The sequence below is a fragment of the Rhamphochromis longiceps genome, linkage group LG5, assembly GCF_057381845.1.
Source record: "Rhamphochromis longiceps isolate RC_006_pf linkage group LG5, R_longiceps_female_GT1.1, whole genome shotgun sequence".
Taxonomy (NCBI): domain Eukaryota; kingdom Metazoa; phylum Chordata; class Actinopteri; order Cichliformes; family Cichlidae; genus Rhamphochromis; species Rhamphochromis longiceps.
Genome location: NC_140561.1, coordinates 40,802,029 through 40,821,615, shown reverse-complemented (window position 1 = coordinate 40,821,615; position 19,587 = coordinate 40,802,029). Strand labels below are relative to the sequence as shown.

General features: G+C 43.6%; 1 protein-coding gene across 4 annotated transcripts in view; it reads left to right on the top strand.

Annotated features, from left to right (window-relative positions):
* Nucleotides 1-11,038: 11,038 nt before the first annotated feature.
* Nucleotides 11,039-19,587, top strand: part of pcbp4 (poly(rC) binding protein 4) — a 204,873-nt gene continuing 196,324 nt past the window's right edge. For 2 of the 4 annotated variants that reach the window (XM_085407698.1, XM_085407700.1), the window contains exon 1: nt 11,282-11,564. The gene's annotated coding sequence lies outside the window, so the exon portion shown is untranslated. Of the gene's footprint in view, nt 11,233-11,279; nt 11,565-19,587 lie in introns of those variants that run through there. The other 2 variants (XM_085407699.1, XM_085407701.1) reach the window with 2 other exon arrangements.

Below are 19,587 nucleotides of genomic sequence, written 5' to 3'. Positions count from 1 at the left end.
ATTCTTGGGCTGTTTTGGGATGGTTTGTGTTTGGGATTTTAGACACTGGGTTCTGGGTTTGTGCTCCCTCTGTTGGTCCCTGGTGTTAGTGTTCCCCTGTCTCGTCAGGTTAATCAGGTCCAGCTGTTTCCCCCACCTGTGTGTGATTTCCCAGTGTCTCTTTGTGTACTTATAGTGTGTGATTTCCTCTGCTCCTCGTCGCGTCGTCTGTGTTCATACCTGGTGTAATCCCCTGCGTGCTCTCCCTGCTGTTCTCCCTTCATGCTCAGGTTTGCTATTTCTTTGTGTAGTTTCTCCCAGTTAGTTCATCCTTAGTTCTGTTTTACCATCCCCACTTTATATTGGATATTATCAATAAATCACCCTCACACCTGAATAAGTGCTGCGTTTTGAGTCCTCCTTCCGCTCTCCACACGGCCGCTGCCCCGGACCGTGACAGTTTGAGCCTTTGTCAATGACATTAACTGACCAATAATATGGCTGCTGTGAGGTAACTGTACAAGCAGACGGCCCAATGAGTCTGTGCTCCAGTTTTACTGAGTAAAGTTCCAGGATTTCATATGTACATATGCCCTATCTAAGGGCATATGTACATATGTACAGATATGTACATATGCCCTTAGATAGGGCAAATGTACAGATATGTACATATGTGCATATCTGTACATATCTAAGGGCATATGTACATATCTAAGGGCATATGTACATATGCCCTTAGATATGTACATATGCCCTTAGATATGTACATATGTGCATATCTGTACATATCTAAGGGCATATGTACATATCTAAGGGCATATGTACATATCTCATATCTATCTAAGCAGTGTGCTAATAATAGCATTAGCTGATGTCTTAGCAGTCGGCCCTCTCGTCCAAACTGGTCACTCCTGGTTCTAAAAAGCACCAACAAGGCAGAAATGTCAAGGCTTCAAAATCCTGAGTCCAGAAACCAGTTAATGATGTCACTGTGGCCATCTTTGATTTACAGTCTGTGATCAAGCTGCAGCACTGCTGCTCAAAGACAGACCGGCCGTCCACGAGTCAGCTGAAAACTGCCTTATTCTGGGCACTGACTGATTTATTGGTAGACGTCTAATAAACTATCCTAGATAATGGTGACTAACTCACCTGCTTAAATAAAGATTCAAACGAGACATTTTTCACATTCACTCATAGACTCATAGACACTAACGCCATGCAGGTCAAAGCAAACACACAAAACACCAACAAATACCATAAATTATTTACTGGCTTATTTCGATAAGTGCGTGCTGAGAGCAGCGCCTCTTAATTGCTTCCTGTCGTCGCTGATGCAGCAGAAAGCGAAGCCGAGCACGGCGTGTAAAGACTGGGATTTTACTGTCCTACATCTGTAAGTCTCACAGAGCGTGGGATCTCTATTTTTATTCATTTGTTGCTCTCAGCCAAGCACCTCATAGTGGATGTGCATACTTAAAGAGTGTCATTCATTCTAGCGAGGGCCACCGCTCCCACTAAGCCTCATTTCCCCCTCGAGCTGGCGAGTGCTTTTCTTTCAAGCGTGATCGACAGTCGCCTCACCGGCTGAAGTAATGCAAAAGTGGACTCTTGAAACAGACGAAGGGAAGAATAAAAACCGATGAATACATTGGAGCAGACTTAATTCCCGCTGCTTTACATCACTCTCTGCTTTCAGCTGTGCTCGGCTGACTGACAGGGAGGTGTTCACGGAGGGATTTGACTCACCTGGCTCTTGTAATTTGTGGGTAAATAGCTTAAATCCCTGCAGTGTGACCGCTTTGGGAGCTGAGTGATGAAGTTAGGAAACACATCCAGAGCCTGCTGCACTCAGACAAAGGGGAGCTGCACTTTGAAGTGTTTGGACCTCATCATTATTGACATCGAATCGTCAGCTTCATTAAAGAGGCTTCTCGGGTTTTCTCAGAGACGTGTTTTTCTTCTATTGCTTTTCACTTTGTCGTGTTCTGCTGTCGCTTTAGTTTGTATTCATCCCCCACATCCTGTTGACATCTTGACATTTTTCTTATTTGTTTTTGTCTGAAGGTGATGTGTTCCTGCGAGGCCCCTACATTTCCTTTGTTTTATCTGCAGACAAATCAATAGCTTGATTTTTTGAGTCTTAACACCGACTTTTGTGACTTTTATAGATTCATCTCGGTTTTGGGAGATTGAACAAAACGCTAACAGGATGCTGTTCTTGGATTTCCATTCTCCAACAGAAAACTGACTTTTAGAGTTCAGTTCAGTTCATTTTTATTTCAAACATTTCAAACATGTGCCTTCACAATCATTACAAAATATCATTCCATTATTTGTTTGAAAAGGAGTAGGCTGAAGTATTTACTTATTTGTCCCTACCCCCTCAAGTTTTACCTCTCATTCATTTAATTTTTTTTTTGTCTTAAATTAAACAAACAAGTCAGCAACAAAGAGTTAAATTCCACACAGTGAAACGGTCCATGCTGAGCGAGAATGCTGAAGCACTGTTTATGTCACTGTGTCACTGTGACGTGCAAAATTACATCTGTAGTGAAAAGCTCAGCAGATGAAACATTTTATCCAAAATCGGTCTGAAAACAGACAACGTGGTTGTGATGAGGTGTTGCTGCTGTTCTGAAAACAACTTTTTATGAGTTATTGATCCTGAAAGTTTGAATCTTCTAAAGTCAGAATTTAAAATAAAATGTTTGGTTTTTTACCATGGAGTTCACAAATTTGTGATTTTTTTATCATAAATTTTCACATCTAACCTAGAAATTCAGTTTTTCACACAAACACACGTTTTAGTATCTTAGTGAGGACATCTAACTGGCATAAAGCTTGTCCTAGCCCCTTACCCAACCATCAAAAATGAATGCCTAAACCTACCCATACTCCATCTTTAACCCTGAGCCTCAGAAATGCCTCAAACTTGTAGGGACCAGGATTTTGTCCCCATAATGATCAAGTAGTAGCATGCCAATTTTGTGTCCTCACAAAGATGTCTAAACATGTACACACACACACCTCTCTGGGCCCAGTGTGCTGCTAAAAAAGAGGAGGCCTGATCCAATGATGACCTCCAGCTGTGTGGGCCGACCTCGCCCTGGCACTGCCCCCTTAAGCCACTGCACCACCCTGTCTCTGCAGCTGGGCTCCAACCACATCCCGCCACATTCCCTTTGTTTGGTTCTTTCCTGTTTTATTCTTGGTAACCTGTGTCTAGCATGTTTGGTATCTAGTTTACTTCCCTTCGTTCGACTTTCAGTGATTAGTTTCAGCTGTGTTCCCCTCCTGTTTCCTCTTCCCTCGTGACCACGTGCATTTATTGTCATCGTCTCCCCATCATCCTTTGACGTGTTGTCCTTCTGGCTGTCCTTGTTGTTTTTGCCTTATAAACCTTGTTGCCTGTTTTTGGGCTGCCACTCAACTTGACTTTATTTGTGTCCTCAGTCTTCCACCACACCTTGGACAGCTGAATCTGGCTGTTTCCAAAGAAGGTAATAAGGTTGTACGTGAGTTTTCTCAGGATTCTGTGCAGTGCTGGGAAAAGTCTTCTTAGCAGGACTCAAAATTCTTAAAATGTTATCTTTTCTTTCCAAACTGTGATGTTTTCCTGAACGTAACCAACACAGCGCCTCAAAATAAAAACTTCTGTGGTTTGTAAAACCACCGACTCATCAGGCTTCGGTTTTTATTCTCCCCCGTTGGGCGGCATACTGCCCCTCACATCAGAAATCGATGCTGAGAAGGTAACAAAGTGCGACAACATCTGGATTTGTCACAATGCTTTTGGAGAGCAGCTCTGTTTTAAACTGATCTCTTTGGTTACAGTCACCACGCAGCTCAGCCCCTCGGGATCATCATCAATGAGCAAATGTCCCGCGGTCATTCAGGAAACTGGTGTTGGAAGGAAACAGACTGGTTCTTGGTTCCTTCCAGTGCCACACCATTAAAAAAAGAAAGTCCTCTCAGCAACAGGCCAAAGATCTGAAGCAGACTAAAAATCCACCATGAACTACTTTAAGAAAGTCACCCTGGGGCTTGTGGAGCGACCCTCAGTGGCCCCTGACGATGGGGACAGTTTAGAAATGTTAAAACAAGACGTCTGCAAACACGATCAGGAACACAAACTACTGACCGCACAGCAGCATTACTGCACCAGGTTTCTGCTTTTCCTCATGCCTGCTGCAGGGATCCTGTTTAGTCTTTACTGCAAATGACTGGATGTTATATTTCTTTACAAGAGACGTTGTTTTCATTTCATTTCCTCTCAACTTTAAAAAACAAACAAACAAGAAACTCAAAACAATAAAACAGTCGCCCTGAGGTGGAAACGTGAGGTCATCAGAGAAACAGAGCAGAGATAAGAAAGGACAAAAAAGAAAAGGCATCAAAGTATGAAAAGAGTGAGTTTGATTTTTTCCTTCTTTTAATCAGATTTTGATACGACAGCATGAAGCCGGCTTTATTCTCCCTGAGCTTTAAAACAGGAAGAAAACCTGACAAAGGTGCATCTGTAAGCTGTGCTCCTCTGATCAGGCCGTTTGAGTCTGCATTTTAATTTCTCTGTTGTGAATTAATACTTGTTGTAAGTCCGATACAGTAAAAATGTAACACTATAATTAGAATCAGAATCAGAATCAGAATACTTTATTCATCCCGAGGGAAATTAGGGTTACAGCAGGCAGCACGCTAATGGCGCATGCGCACTCACAAAGGAACCTTCTGACCAACTTTACACAAACATCACATTGGGCAGACATGTCAGAAGGTAGGCTGATAGGAAAAAAACAACGAAAATACACTACATGAGGTAAGAGGAGGAGAAAAAAAAAACTCCACTCAGACTGAGCTCCTGGTGGGAGAACAGTTTGATAAAAGAAAAAACACCTCAGCACAAAAGCACATGACTATCAATACACCATAGAAACACGAGACAAGCAACAGGGCGGGTAAAGGGTAAGAGAGCCGGCGTAGACAGCGCATCCGGCCCTGCAGCATCTGCGCTGGTCCAGTTGACTGCTATCATCCCCGGTAGGGCACAAGCATCGAAGGCGTTGGAAAGGGAGGGGGGATGAGTGAGTGCTTATCAGTGTAAGTGTGTGTGTGTGTGCGTGTCCATAGTTTAGCTGAGACAGTGTCCTTCGGCCTATCAGACTAAGTAAACAGTCCTCCAGCCAATCCAGGTGTCCTTCATGGGGCGGGAAGAATAGTCATCACACAGTCGTTATCAGGGAGTTGTTTTGGTGGGCTCCAGCCTTGGGCCTGCAGCTGGGGCCGTGGTGTCCGAATGTTGAATATTGTTGATTTCTCCTTTGTGAGCAGCTCGAATTCTAGCACTCCGAGGCTGGTCTCTCGATCTCCCGTTGAAGAGCTGCGAGCCTCCCCATGATGGTATCAAACTTCTGTTCCGTGGTGTTGTCAGTCTTTTGATTCTGAGACCTCACATGCTGCATGACAGGAAAGTCTTCTGATACAGAAACATCAAACATGATCAAACCTGAGCTTCTTCTGTGAAGCCGGACACAGGCGCTCACGTCACACGCGGATCACGTCTGTTTTAGGTGTCGACTGGATTATTTAGGGTGGGGGGGGGGGGCAGCCTCACCCCCGCCTCACCCCAGCCTCCCCTCCTCTCTGTGCCTGCTGAAAACAGACAGCTGTTCGTTTTTTGTGGTGAAAGAGCGCCCTCTACTGGCGGTTTATGGACATCTCAGCCGGTTTAACTCTACCAGAAACACAAAGTCACGCGTTCTTCTTTTGTTTGTTTGTTTGTTTGTTTGTTTTTCTTTATTTTTATTAAATTGGACCTTTAACCTAGTCTAAGCAGCTTGGAAAGAAAAGCGTCTGGACTTCTTTAAGTTTCATCCAAGAAGCTTCTTCAGTTCTACGGTCCAATGAGTCCCAGATTTAAGCTCTGTGGGAGTAACTTGGGGGCTTTCATCAAGTCAGCAAAGAGGCACAGAAAAGAAGATCAGACACCAGCGAGGGAGGATCAGAAAGACAAACACAACAACACTGTCATCCCCTATGTAGCCGGTGTATCAGAGAAACTGAGGTGAGTTTTCTCCAAGCACAACATCCCGGTGTACTTCAGACCCAGCAACACGGTCAGACACAAACTGGTTCATCCCAAAGACAAGACTCAGCTGTCCATCTGCATCTAAAGGTCAAAGGTCACTCTTTCGAGGATGCCAATGTTCACATTTTGGACAGAGAGGACAGATGGTTTGAAAGAGGAGTGAAAGAAGAATCTGTGTCCACTGTGAGCGACCATCTTTGAACAGAGGCGGGGCTTACGACACCAACTCTCTGCCATCTATAATCCAGCTTTGAGATCCTTCCCAGACGCCTTAACGCCCACTCACATCCTGGGACGTCTGATCTCAGGAAATCACATGATAGGGTGGGGCCAGGTTTCACAATGAGCTCACCTGAAACTCTGGCTGATTGGGACCCACGCCCGCTTTCACACCTTGGCTCATGTGATTAGAGGATCATCGGAGGTCCTTTGTCCCTCTTGGTGGGATACTCCCACAGGGCTTAAATCTGGGACTCTTCATGATTTGACCCTAGAACTGAAGAAGCTTCTCGGATGAAACTTACAGAAGTCCAGACACTTTTCTTTCCAAGCTCCTTGGACTACGATGACCTGGATGACTGAGAAGCTTCACTGACCTTTAACCTACTGAATCCGTCCAAAACGTTTGAGCCTCAGACTCAATGTATTTGCACATTTTCAACATCAGTTTATTGTGCGAATCTTTGTATTCACATGAAAGAAATCACCAAAATCACCCTCGATAGAACAGTTCAAAACAAACGAGAGTATTCTGCTGACAGCCTCTCATGTAGTCTGCATTGATTTCAAAGAAAATCATTGTCAACTTACAAATAATTATTAAAAAAGAAAAATAAAGACTCTAATATTAAAAACAGGAGGTCTGAGCTCATTTATCTGTCGGCCTTTTGAGGACCTTTTTATCCTGGTGAATCCACGATCAGCAGCCTGCCAGAGGAGACGTCCCTGACTGAATTAGGCAGATATTCCCATCAGCTGTCACACAGAAGCTGCTGTCTCATCTTTTTAAGACACAGGACGTTTGTCATGTTCATAACACTGTATGGATAATATTAAGTGTCTCTAAACTTCATTCCCAAGTTAAATAAAAGCTGTGATCAGGGTCCTGCAGACGCATCCAGAAGCTTGTTGTGAGTGTGTGCAGGTTTTATGGATAGTGTGGCAAGTTTTGTGTAAATGTGATACTGGGGAGAGGGAGCCTTGGCCTGGAGAAGAAGTTAGGCCCGTTTTCAAACAGGAGAGGATAATGATCACAGGTTTTAAAGGTCACATTCTTACTTTTACTTGCAGAGAAACAAGGAGAGGAAGGGCTGCTGAGCTGGCAGGCGAGGTCCAGGATGCAGGCAGGTGGAGAGCGGCAAGCAGAGCGAGGAGAAGCAAGCAGAGACCATAGCTGCTCTGGCTGGTTGATGTTCTTTCAAATAGAAAGACTCCACTCAGGTGTCCCAGTGACAAACTGAGGAACACAAAGTGTATGAGTTAACGAGTGTAGTCTCGACTACAATGTTTAAGCGGCCTGATTGTCACCGTGGAGATGGAAACAGTGTGGCGATGGACCGTGGTACCATTATAACCCTGCACGTCAAACGGCATGGTTTCCCCCGGGTGGGAGTGGACGGGAATCCACCAAGAAACTGCATCGGAGGAAAGACCTCGGGTTCAGTCCAACACTTCTGGACATGAGGTCATTCTTCATTGGCCTGATTTCTTACATGAAATCTGATATCAAATGTAAGATTTAGAAGAAAATATGGGATGTGTAAAAGTGTGGGGCTTCTTTAGAAGCTGGTGACTGGAAATATGTCCTTTTAGTCAGAATAAAAACATTTGTAGTTGAAGCTGCAGGGAGCTCAGAGTGTGTGCATCCATGCAAGCAGGTGTGGGAGACTCCTGCATGGAGTCAAAGCAGTGAAGATGATCCACAGTTCAGCCCAGAGAGGTTTTCACGCCGCAGTGCCAGCTTCTCCCTGTAGAGGGCAGTCTTTCCTTTCCAAACAGCTTTTTTTAAACCACCTGTGTTTGGCAGTTTCTGGGAGTCGAGCTTGTGTAAATACACTTGGCTCGGCATCAGAACAGCTGCCTGTAAAATAAATCTAAATGATCTTTGAAAAACCAACAAAATGATTTTTTTATTGTGGTTAGCATCATTGTGATTTAGTTCAGCAAGAAAACGTGGCTGGAGCCCACCTGAGGCCACGGGTGGAGAGGTGGAGTACACCCACCTTTGTTTCTGTGTTTTGCTCTTCATATGTGAGCTGTGAGGTGTAACACACACACACACACACACTCGAGGGCCGCTTCAACACTAGCCGCACACACTCGGTCAGAGCCTGTGTGCTGACTGGGTGGAGGCAGGGACGATCAGTGCGCACTAACTCTGTGTGTTAAGTGTTCCTGTATTTGTGTGATAAACAGGACTTATTCCTCATTTCCTGTCTCATCCTCCGCTCAGGTTTCAGCCTGTTCTTGGCTTTATATAATGTCATAGAGAGGCGATGGCCTTACCACGGTCACCTCAGGCACAGAAGCCTCAAAAGGGGAGGAGCCAAAATAGCTATTTTCAGACAGAAGATGAGCTGAGGGCTACAGCATGGCTTGGATAAGATATTAAAGGATTATTGCCCAATATGAATAATGCAAAGCTGCTCTAGTAGAGCCCAAACTTAGAAAGATATAGCTGGAAAAGAGTTGGAGAGATCCATCAGCTCAGAAAACAAAAGCTGCTGATGAAACGTTACCTGATCGTGTTATCATTCACGATCCAAATATAAAAGACTTCTTTTTAATCAAAATATAAAAGACTTGTTGTGTTATGGAGAGTTAAATAAATGAATCACCGCTCATTCCAAACACTGACACCGAGCGTTTGGTTACTGTGGTTACTGTGAGGCTCAATTGTGACCGACAGGAGCTGAATGATAGACGATCTCAGAAAATATGAAATAAGGTCAGATGGAGGAGGGGGCTTCAAGGACAGATGATGACAGGGTAATAAAACTCAGAGACGAAGGACTGATTCCCGTTCAGCTGCGGACTCGAACGTATCGTTGGATTGTGCAGACTTTGATGACATGCAGTCGTTCTGCTGAAAGCCCTTGAAGAAGACATTTATATGAGACAATTTCCAACATCAGTTATGGGTTCAGGAGGTGGCCGCTCATCTCTCGGCCCTGTTTGAAGATTTTATGGTTTGTTGTCACAGGACTAAGTGTGTTGGTGGGTGGGTTCCTGTATCTGTGACCTCCATCAGAGGCTCTGTGGAGCTCGAGCTCTTTATTCTTCCTCTTAGAGCTGCTCTGTAATTCAGACATACAGTAATAACCTGTCAGGTACACAGAAGTATGTAAACGACGCTTTACCACGAGCTGCCACTTCAGCTTTCTGACATCATGAACACAGGAATCATCAGACAATCATTTGTGATGCCAGTGAACATCCTCCAGTTTATCCCCATCTCTGACTCTAATGGGCCCATTATTTCATAAAGATGCTTCATAAAATGATTTAACAAATTAAACTAGTCTCGCCCTATGACAGCTGGGATAGGCTCCAGCGCCCCCCGCGACCCTGAAAAGGATAAGCGGAAGCGAATGGATGGATGGATGGATGGAAATTAAACTAGCGACATTGTGTTCCAGTGGTCAGCCCTGTTGTCTCACAGCATGAAGGGTCTGGGTCTGAATTCGCTGGCTGGGCGGGGCTTCCACTTGGAATTGGTTTGATATTCTGGTGGTTTTAATAAAGTTTCTCATTTGCTTTCAGACCCTGAAGTTAGTGCGACTGCATGCAGAGCTTCTGGTTATGTGCACGGTTCATCTCTGCACCCGTTTCTCAAATAGAGATAAATGGAGGAACTGCACCACTCAGGAAACTAGCGCTGTCATTACAGCAGCTAAGAAAGAAAACCAGTCCTGTGGGCCGATGTGACAGCGAGAGGCTGCTTTCACCTGCACATTTAGTTTGAGCAGCATTTTAATCTTTTTTGTTTTTAAATAAAAATATTATTTTACTTAATATTCCACTTTGACTGACTCACATTTCACACGGAGCACTGTCTGTCTGGGATTCACTCGGATGTTGATTTGACAAAAAAACCATTTTAAAAGTCATCAGATTTATATTTTGGTCCTTTCTTGATCCTGTTCTGGTGCACTGACCTTAATGTGCACATAACTCCAAACCCACAGGCTTCACACGTGACCATCACGTGTGACACACCTTTTAGATGTGGTTTGTAATGCACACTTTCACGCTCCTTTGAATAATAACAGTATCTAGCACAATGCTTCTTCTACTAGTTGTTGTAAACGTGCTGTTTGCAGGTCTTTAAAGAAGTCAAAAAGTCGTCTTGCAATTTGTCTGCATAACTGAAACATCTCCAGGCAGTTATTTTGAAGCCCTCGTCTAAATAAAAGGTTCAGGAGCCATAACAATCAGTAATGAATGAGACATAAAAAACTGCATTAATTAAAAAACAAAGGAAAAAAAACTTTAAAATTAGGTTTACTTGTTACTTGTGTATCCGAGACGTCACATCTATGAAGCCAGTGTGCCACGCAACCCATGCAGGCGCAGGGAGAACACAGAGGCACCGTGGATGGATCATCGTGGATGCCAGTCATTTGTTGGAAAAAGTGTTTGCAGTAACTTTACTGAAATTAACAAAACTATTAACGCCATTTACAAAACGTTGCTATAACTGGATTTTACAGCATCCATCCATCCCTTCTCTTCCGCTTATCCTTATGAGGGCTGCGGGGGGGTGGAGCCTATCCCCGCTACCATAGGTCGAGGTGCAGGCTACATCCGGGACAGGTCGACAGTCTGTTGCAAGTAATTATTGTAAATTTATTGTAGAGTTTGTGTATATTTTCTTTACAGTAGGGTCACAGTAAATGTAGCTGGCATTAAATGTCCTGTGAATTCACTGCTAGGGCCCAGAGCAGTAACTCCTCCCGGTTTAATGACCTTATACCGACGCTAGATGGCAGCAGCTGGAGGCAGATGCTGAGTGTAGCAGCTTTGAATATGGAAATCAGCCCCACTAATCTCAGCTCCACACATCACAGAGTGGACTTCAGCAGCACAGTGGAGGAAGTCTGTGCGTCATACGCGAGCCTGAATGAAAACTCTGGCCGGCTTTGGTCACTGGGATCATCTTCACGGTTAGCTTCTCATCTCTTTATTTCTATGAATCAAATGTAAAGGGGGCAGTGTTTAGTCTTCAGCGACTCACTTCCATCCTGACTGGGTGGAACTTCTCTGAACACTAACTGCCTGATTTCCTGCAACAATCAATCCCACTGTTTCTAATTGGACGTGGTAGCGCCCCCTCCTCCTCTTCCTCTGCTCTCCGGTTTATTGTCACTGACATTCGGATTATTCCTCACAGCAGCAGCAGCAGCCCGCTCCTCCTCCTCGTCTCCTTCTCCGTCCGACAATGCGGGCACAAACTAAGGATTTATAATTTCTCCTTCGCTTCCTCCTCGTTTGCACGGTAAGAGAAATCTTTCCTTCCTTCCTCATCTTGTTTCGCTTTGAGCGTTTCTTTAAAATGTTTTCGTGCTGCTGAGCCACGCGCACGCGAGACAGCGCCGGGCTCTCGTGTGGACGCGCAACGCGTGAAGTGGGTTACCGGTGGGAGCTTTGGTGTTGTGCACGGGCTGTTTGACTTTAACTTGCACAGAACTGAGCGGTGTGTGTGTGTGTGTGTGTGTGAGAGAGAGAGAGAGAGAGAGAGAGACACTGCTTGCGCGCGCTGGGTGGCTCTTTGGATCCGAGCCGTTTGTTGGGAACGATCAGCGCTGGATCCGCCCCCCCCCCGGTGTTTACTTCACTCACTGGACAGTCCGCGTGCCGCCGTGCACGCCTGCAGAGGTGACGGGGTCGCGCTCATACAGGATTTTTTGCCTGTGATTTGAGTAGAAATGATTGGCCGCTCTTCACAGGAGTAATCTGAGGTGGGCCCCCGGAGGCTCCACTGACCCCACTCTCATATCGACCCCTCTAATAGAAGACACTTACACCAGCACTTACACCCCCACCTACACTCCCACCATCTCCTCCAGAATTTTGGGTGGCATATGGCTGCTTCTGCTCCAAGGCTCACAGATGTTCGGTTGTTACATCAGCAGCCTTGTTTGGAGACAAGACGCTCAAACCACATCCTACCTTCTGCTTCTGTGTGTGTGTGCAGAAGTGTGTGGGTGTTAGTGTCATTATGGGGGCCTGTGGCTCAGTAATTGCTATGGTCTGATCTCGTTGTGTCCTCACTGGAGAGCTATAATCCTCAGCTGAAAGTAAGCTCACGCAGAAAGAGTCAGAGTGATCCGGGATGTATTTCAGTGGGAAATATGCAAATATCCATCTCTACAGGAGGCAGCATCTGTGGGCTCGATCTGTGATTATTCACCTTTTGCAGTGTCTGCTCTCCCGCCTTCACAGGAGGGAGAAGTGATCATGTTTTTCCCCTCAGCACTTTAGAAGCAGGTCACAGTCAAGGTATAAAGCAATAATATTCATTATATTTCTAAAACTGTGGAACAGATTCCCCCAAACAGTCCAGATGGTTAAAAATAAATAAATAAAAGTTACCGTTTGAGAAGCTGCAACATTTTCTCCCTTTTTTAAAAAAAAAAAAAAAATGTTTTGGGAAACTGCTTCAAATGTTCAGAATCAACAAACCGACAGTCCAAGCAGATTCAAACAGTTTGAGTTACACAGAAATATTAAAAGGAAACACAACAAAGCTCGGCAAAAACTGACCAAGCAGTTTATTAATGCGACGCTCAGTGTTTGCAGACAAACACTGTTGTCCCTGCTCTTGTGACTGAACCCAGTCCACGACCTTCACAAACCCCTGCAGGATAAACTGGGCCCATTAACCATCCCAGTGCTGATTAGCTCTCAAAGACTTGATTAAAAGACAGGATGAAAGCACCTGCTAGCCTAGCAACGATCAGGCTTTTTCAAAGCACGGTGACCTTCACCTTCATACGGGCTGGTTTTTGTTCACTGGGCCTCGGATGAGACTGTTGAGGTGCTGCGGTACGTTTCATTGGTTGGGAAGCCCTCCATAGGAACACCAGCTTGCTTGGCTTTAGATCCTACTTCTGAAAAATGTAGATGGTTTAACTTTTTTATGAGAGAGCTCCTAATGTTTTATCCACAGCGCTGACATGTTTGGCTCACCTCTCAGCTGCTGATTTACTGCTCAGTCCGATTCTCTCAGCTACGGCCGTGAGTTGTAGGTAGAAACGATAAGAAGCAGGCTGCGTGCTGTTTCACTGGAATTCGAGTGACTGCCTGATGTATTTATGTTGTATTGTTCAAAATCGAAACAAAGTTACTGTGTCAACATACGCAGTAAGACGCAGGCAATGAGATATTACAGGCAAAATCTATATTCTACAAGCATGTAAAGATATACTTTTCTTTCTGAGACTCTGGCGTTTTCATCCCGCACACGTCTCATCTGTGTTCCTCATATTTGGATTCTCTTTTGTTTCGTTTAGTTTTGAGTTTGTTCGCGGGCGTTCAGAGGCCCATCTGCAGCTCCGGCATTCCCCAAAACCCTGTGGCTTAATTTTCTGATGTAGGATAATAAAAATACTTTTGGGAACTTTTGGACTCCAAGAAAAAAAATTACAAAATGTAAATCTGACTTCAGGTTTCTTTTCTGGAAATTGATGCAAACTAGCAGACTGATCCTGCATCACCTCTGACCCATCAGGCTGTTACAATAACAGACACGTAACAAACATGGGCATGGGTAAAAATATTACATGAATCTAAATATTATTAAGGATTTTTCAGGATAAAACGTTGAATATTGTGACCGATGCTGAGCGCTGACAGCCTGCTGTTGTGGGCTTTTCTCCAGGCCTGCTTCGCAGCGGTTTGCAGCCATTTCTTTGCTGTCAGCAGAAGTAACTGTCTATTTTTGTCTTTACAAATAGCTTTTATTGAGCTCTTTAAAAGCCGCTTTATTGTGCGATGTGACAGCAGCGCAGTGAACTCGTGTCCGTCTGCGGGCCTCACATTTACAGAATACGAGGCCAGTTTCCGGTGAGAACATCAGTCTTCTGCCTGCTTTATCTTCACTGCTGCTTTCTGCTGGATTAGTCGAGGATGTCGAGCGATGCCTTTTCAGTCTGGCGTGGCTGATCGTGGTATCGCACACTCACAGATGGTCCAGAGACGGCTTAAAAAGTTGTCAGATCGGCTCTGATGCGCCGACAAACTAGTGCAGCGCGTCGGACGTAACGAAGGACAACAGCTGGCGGCGCTTTCAGAAATCTGGCTTTGAAATCTCGCGTCATGTGATTGAGTTTGTGTTTTAAATGATATGTGCACAACAAATCAACAAGACACGTGTCTTACGGATACTACAAACGCCTCTATTAGTCCAAAAATCCTTTGATTAGATGTTCATTTTTATGCACAGCACTGTGGGTGTCGCAGCGCGCATTCATTTCAACAAAAGTCTGAGATCTTTTTTCTTTTCTTTGGAAAAAAACCAAAAAATCTTTGGATTCAAATTAAACATGTAAGAAAACCACTCAGAGTAAATTATTCCATTTAAATGTTTAAAATTGTTTTCATCATCGACTCTCTAAAGTAACACCAAAGAGGCTTTTTATAAACATCTTTATTTGAATATTTAAATATGAGCATCACTAACGCACCACAGTATTTATTCATCTACAAAGAACGAACGGACCCTTTTAAAATGCATACAAACGCAACTAAACTCTAAATGAGGCAGTAAAATGTGAGACGTTTGCATCGAGATTTTAAATGATCTCAGTCAGGCTCCAGGTGATGACATCACCACCTTGAACGGGAAATGCAGTTTTCCATTGGCTGCTGCTGGCGTGACCGTGGATCAACCGTGAAGCCGAGCTCGGGTGGTTGTGGTGGGGTTCTCCTGCAGATCCCGGGACGCACGTTTTGTTTTTGTGGAACTAACGGTGTGGGGATGTCTGCTTACTGATGGTGACCGTGACGGCTGCGTGGTGACTCTGTGTCGAGCTTACGTGCTCTCTGTGCCTGAACTCGTGAATATGTTGTTATTATTATTATTATTATTTTTTTTTTAAAGTTGTTGGTTTTTTTTTTTTTTTATTTAACCAAAATAATCCCAACATGAGCCCAGAGAATGGGAGGACTTTGAGCTCTGGAGAAACGAAGCAGACCTGCTGGTTGTTGGCGTGTTGCGTTGGAAGCTTTGCAACTGTGAAATGTTCAAAACCCTGATGCATCATGAAAAAACCAGAGATGAGGATCCACCATCAGCCACACAACGATGATTCTCCATGATTTATTTATTATCTTTGGCCCTGAAACTTGGTCCCGTGAGCCTCTCGGCTGTGGACGTGACCGGGTCAGATCTTTGCAGCTCCTCCCTCTGTAGCCTGTGGTGATGTCACCCTGTGCTTTGTGATCAATCAACGATTTCTTGTAAACATACTGAACTCTTTATCAGAATTTTAACTATTTATGAACATGCTGCACATTTATTCATGTGCATCATCACGAAACGACAATAATTCATTGAAAGGAGACAGAAAATAAATAAATATCGATAAATTAATACTAAATGATTTTCTTTTCATGTTTATCTAGAAGCTTTCAATTTTACACAACCTAAAAACACAGAAAAATGAACGTTTTGGACGTTAGCTGTGTGACGTAAACACAACCGAAATGTGGGCCAGAATTGAATTTTACTCTCAGTCTGAACACAATTCAGTTTTATTGATAAATCACAACAACATATATTTTATATCCAGTCGTTCAGTCTGACGTCACTAGCCGTGTCTGGGTCTAAACTCTGCTGCAGGTCCATATATCAAACGATCACTGTGGCATTACTGAGAGTTGAAAAACTGTCTAAAGTCTTTCATCTTTAATAAAATGATCAGCGTTCTGCTCTACCAGGTGTAACAATTGAGTTTAACATCCAGGCATCCATGAAAACGGAATTTATGACATTTAACGGAGTTAGAAGTTAGCAGGGAGTTAGCTCGCTAGCTTCTATCTAAATACAATATAGCATGTCCTGACTGCGGGGTTTTGGAAACAAATTCAAACGTACAGCTCTGCTATCACTTCCAACATAAATGAAGACAAAGCTAAACAGCAGTGACGTTTGTAGGGTTACTGAAGTTGGGCTAGCTGGTATATAATGATGTGCTACGTGACCGCTAGCGACACAGCTATGTTAGCATAATATAAACAAGCTAACTTTTTTTCCACTGGATAAAAGTTAACGTGAGTGTTCTCGGTGGTCAGGAACAAATGTAATCGCATGGCAGGATGCTGTAAAAGGACCAAACTTCAGCCAGGAGAACAACAACAAACAGTGAAATGTGGATTATTAAATATTAGGTCTCTCTCCTCCAAGTCTCTGTTAGTACATGACTTAATAATTGATCAACAAATTGATTTACTCTGCCTTACAGAAACCTGGTTGCAGCAGGATGATTATGTTAGTTTAAATGAATCAACACCCCCGAGTCATTCTAACTACCAGAAACCTCGAAGCACAGGCCGAGGGGGCGGTGTGGCAGCAATTTTTCACACCAGCCTATTAATTAATGAAAGACCAAGACAGACTTTTAATTCATTTGAAAGCCTGATGCTTAGCCTCGTCCACCCCAGCTGTGAAACTCAGAAACCAGTCTTACTTGTTATCATCTATCGTCCACCTGGGCCTTACACAGAGTTTCTGTCTGATTTCTCAGACTTTATATCTGATTTAGTTCTGAGCTCAGATAAAATAATTATTGTGGGTGATTTTAACATCCATGTAGATGCTAAAAATGACAGCCTCAACATGGCATTTAATCTGTTATTAGACTCAATTGGCTTCTCTCAAAATGTAAAAGAACCCACCCACCACTTTAATCACACTCTAGATCTTGTTTTAACATATGGCATAGAAACTGAACATTTAACAGTGTTTCCTGAAAACCCTCTCCTGTCTGATCATTTCCTGATAACATTTACATTTACAATAATTGATTACACAGCGGTGGAGAGTAGACTTTATCACAGTAGATGTCTTTCTGAAAGCGCTGTAACTATGTTTAAGAATGTAATCCACCCACTGTTATCATCTTCAATGCCCTGTACCAACACAGAGCAGAGCAGCTATCTGAACGCTACCCCAACAGAGGTCGATTATCTTGTTAATAATTTCACCTCCTCACTACGTACGACTCTGGATACTGTAGCTCCTGTGAAAACTAAGGTCTCTAATCAGAAGTACCTGACTCCGTGGTATAATTCTCAAACACGTACCCTAAAGCAGATGACTCGTAAGCTGGAGAGGAAATAGCGTGTCACAAATTTAGAGGATCATCATTTAGCCTGGAGAAATAGTTTGCTGCTTTATAAGAAAGCCCTCCGCAAAGCCAGAACATCTTACTATTCATCACTGATTGAAGAAAATAAGAACAACCACAGGTTTCTCTTCAGCACTGTAGCCAGGCTGAGAAACAGTCAGAGCTCTTTTGAGCCAACCATCCCTTTAACGTTAACTAGTAATGACTTCATGAACTTCTTCACAAATAAAATTTTTATCATTAGAGAAAAAATGACCAGTAATCATCCCACAGATGTAATATTATCTACAGCTACTCTTAGTACCATTGATGTTAAGTTAGACTCTTTTTCTCCAATTGATCTTTCTGAGTTAACTTCAATAATTACTTCCTCCAAACCATCAACGTGTCTTTTAGACCCCATTCCTACAAAACTGCTCAAAGAAGTCCTGCCATTAATTAATGCTTCGATCTTAAATATGATCAACCTATCTCTAATAATCGGCTATGTACCACAGGCCTTCAAGCTGGCTGTAGTTAAACCTTTACTCAAAAAGCATCTCTAGACCCAGCAGTCGTAGCTAATTATAGGCCAATCTCCAACCTTCCTTTATATCAAACATCCTTGAAAGAGTAGTTGTCAAACAGCTAACAGATCATCTGCAGAGGCTTATTTGAAGAGTTTCAGTCAGGTTTCAGAGCTCATCACAGCACAGAAACAGCTTTAGTGAAGGTTACAAATGATCTTCTTATGGCCTCTGACAGTGGACTCATCTCTGTGCTTGTCCTGCTAGACCTCAGTGCAGCGTTCGATACTGTCGACCATAATATCCTATTAGAGCGATTAGAACATGCTGTGTAGGTATTACAGGTACTGCACTGCAGTGGTTTGTATCATATCTATTTAATAGACTCCAGTTTGTGCATGTAAATGGAGAGTCCTCTTCACACACTGAGGTTAATTATGGAGTTCCACAGGGTTCAGTGCTAGGACCAATTCTGTTTACATTATACATGCTTCCCTTAGGCAGCATCATTAGAAGACATAGCATACATTTACACTGCTATGCAGATGACACCCAGCTCTATCTGTCCATGAAGCCAGATAACACACACCAATGAGTTAAACTGCAGGAATGTCTTAAAGACATAAAGACCTGGATGGCCGCTAACTTTCTGCTTCTTAATTCAGATCAAACTGAGGTTATTGTACTCGGCCCTGAAAATCTTAGAAATATGGTATCTAACCAGATTCTTACTCTGGATGGCATTACCTTGGCCTCCAGTAACACTGTGAGGAACCTTGGAGTCATTTTTGACCAGGACATGTCCTTCAACGCACATATTAAACAAATATGTAAGACTGCTTTCTTCCATTTGTGCAACATCTCTAAAGTTAGAAATATCCTGTCTCAGAGTGACGCTGAAAAACTAGTTCATGCATTTATTACTTCCAGGCTGGACGACTGTAATTCATTATTATCAGGATGTCCAAAAAACTCCCTGAAAAGCCTTCAACTAATCCAAAATGCTGCAGCAAGAGTCCTGACAGGGACTAGAAAGAGAGAGCAGATTTCTCCTGTTTTGGCTTCCTGTTAAATCCAGAATTGAATTCAAAATCCTGCTCCTCACATACAAGGTCTTAAATAATCAGGCCCCATCTTATCTTAATGACCTTGTAGTACCATATCACCCTATTAGAGCACTTGGCTCTCGCTCTGCAGGCCTACTTGTTGTTCCTAGAGTATTTAAAAGTAGAATGGGAGGCAGAGCCTTCAGTTTTCAGGCCCCTCTTCTGTGGAACCAGCTTCCAGTTTGGATTCGGGAGACAGACACTATCTCTACTTTCAAGATTAGGCTTCAAACTTTCCTTTTTGCTAAAGCATATAGTTAGGGCTGGACCAGGTGATCCTGAATCCTCCCTTAGTTATGCTGCAATGACCCCCTATGATCAAGCACTTTGGTGACAGTGGGAAGGAAAAACTCCCTTTTAACAGGAAGAAACCTCTGGCAAAACCAGGCTCAGCGAGGGGCGGGGCCATCTGCTGTGATTGGTTGGGGTGAGAGAAGGAAGACAGGATAAAGACATGCTGTGGAAGAGAGACAGAGGTTAATAACAGATATGATTCAGTGCAGAGAGGTCTGTTAACACATAGTGAGTGAAGAAGAAACACCCAGTGCATCATGGGA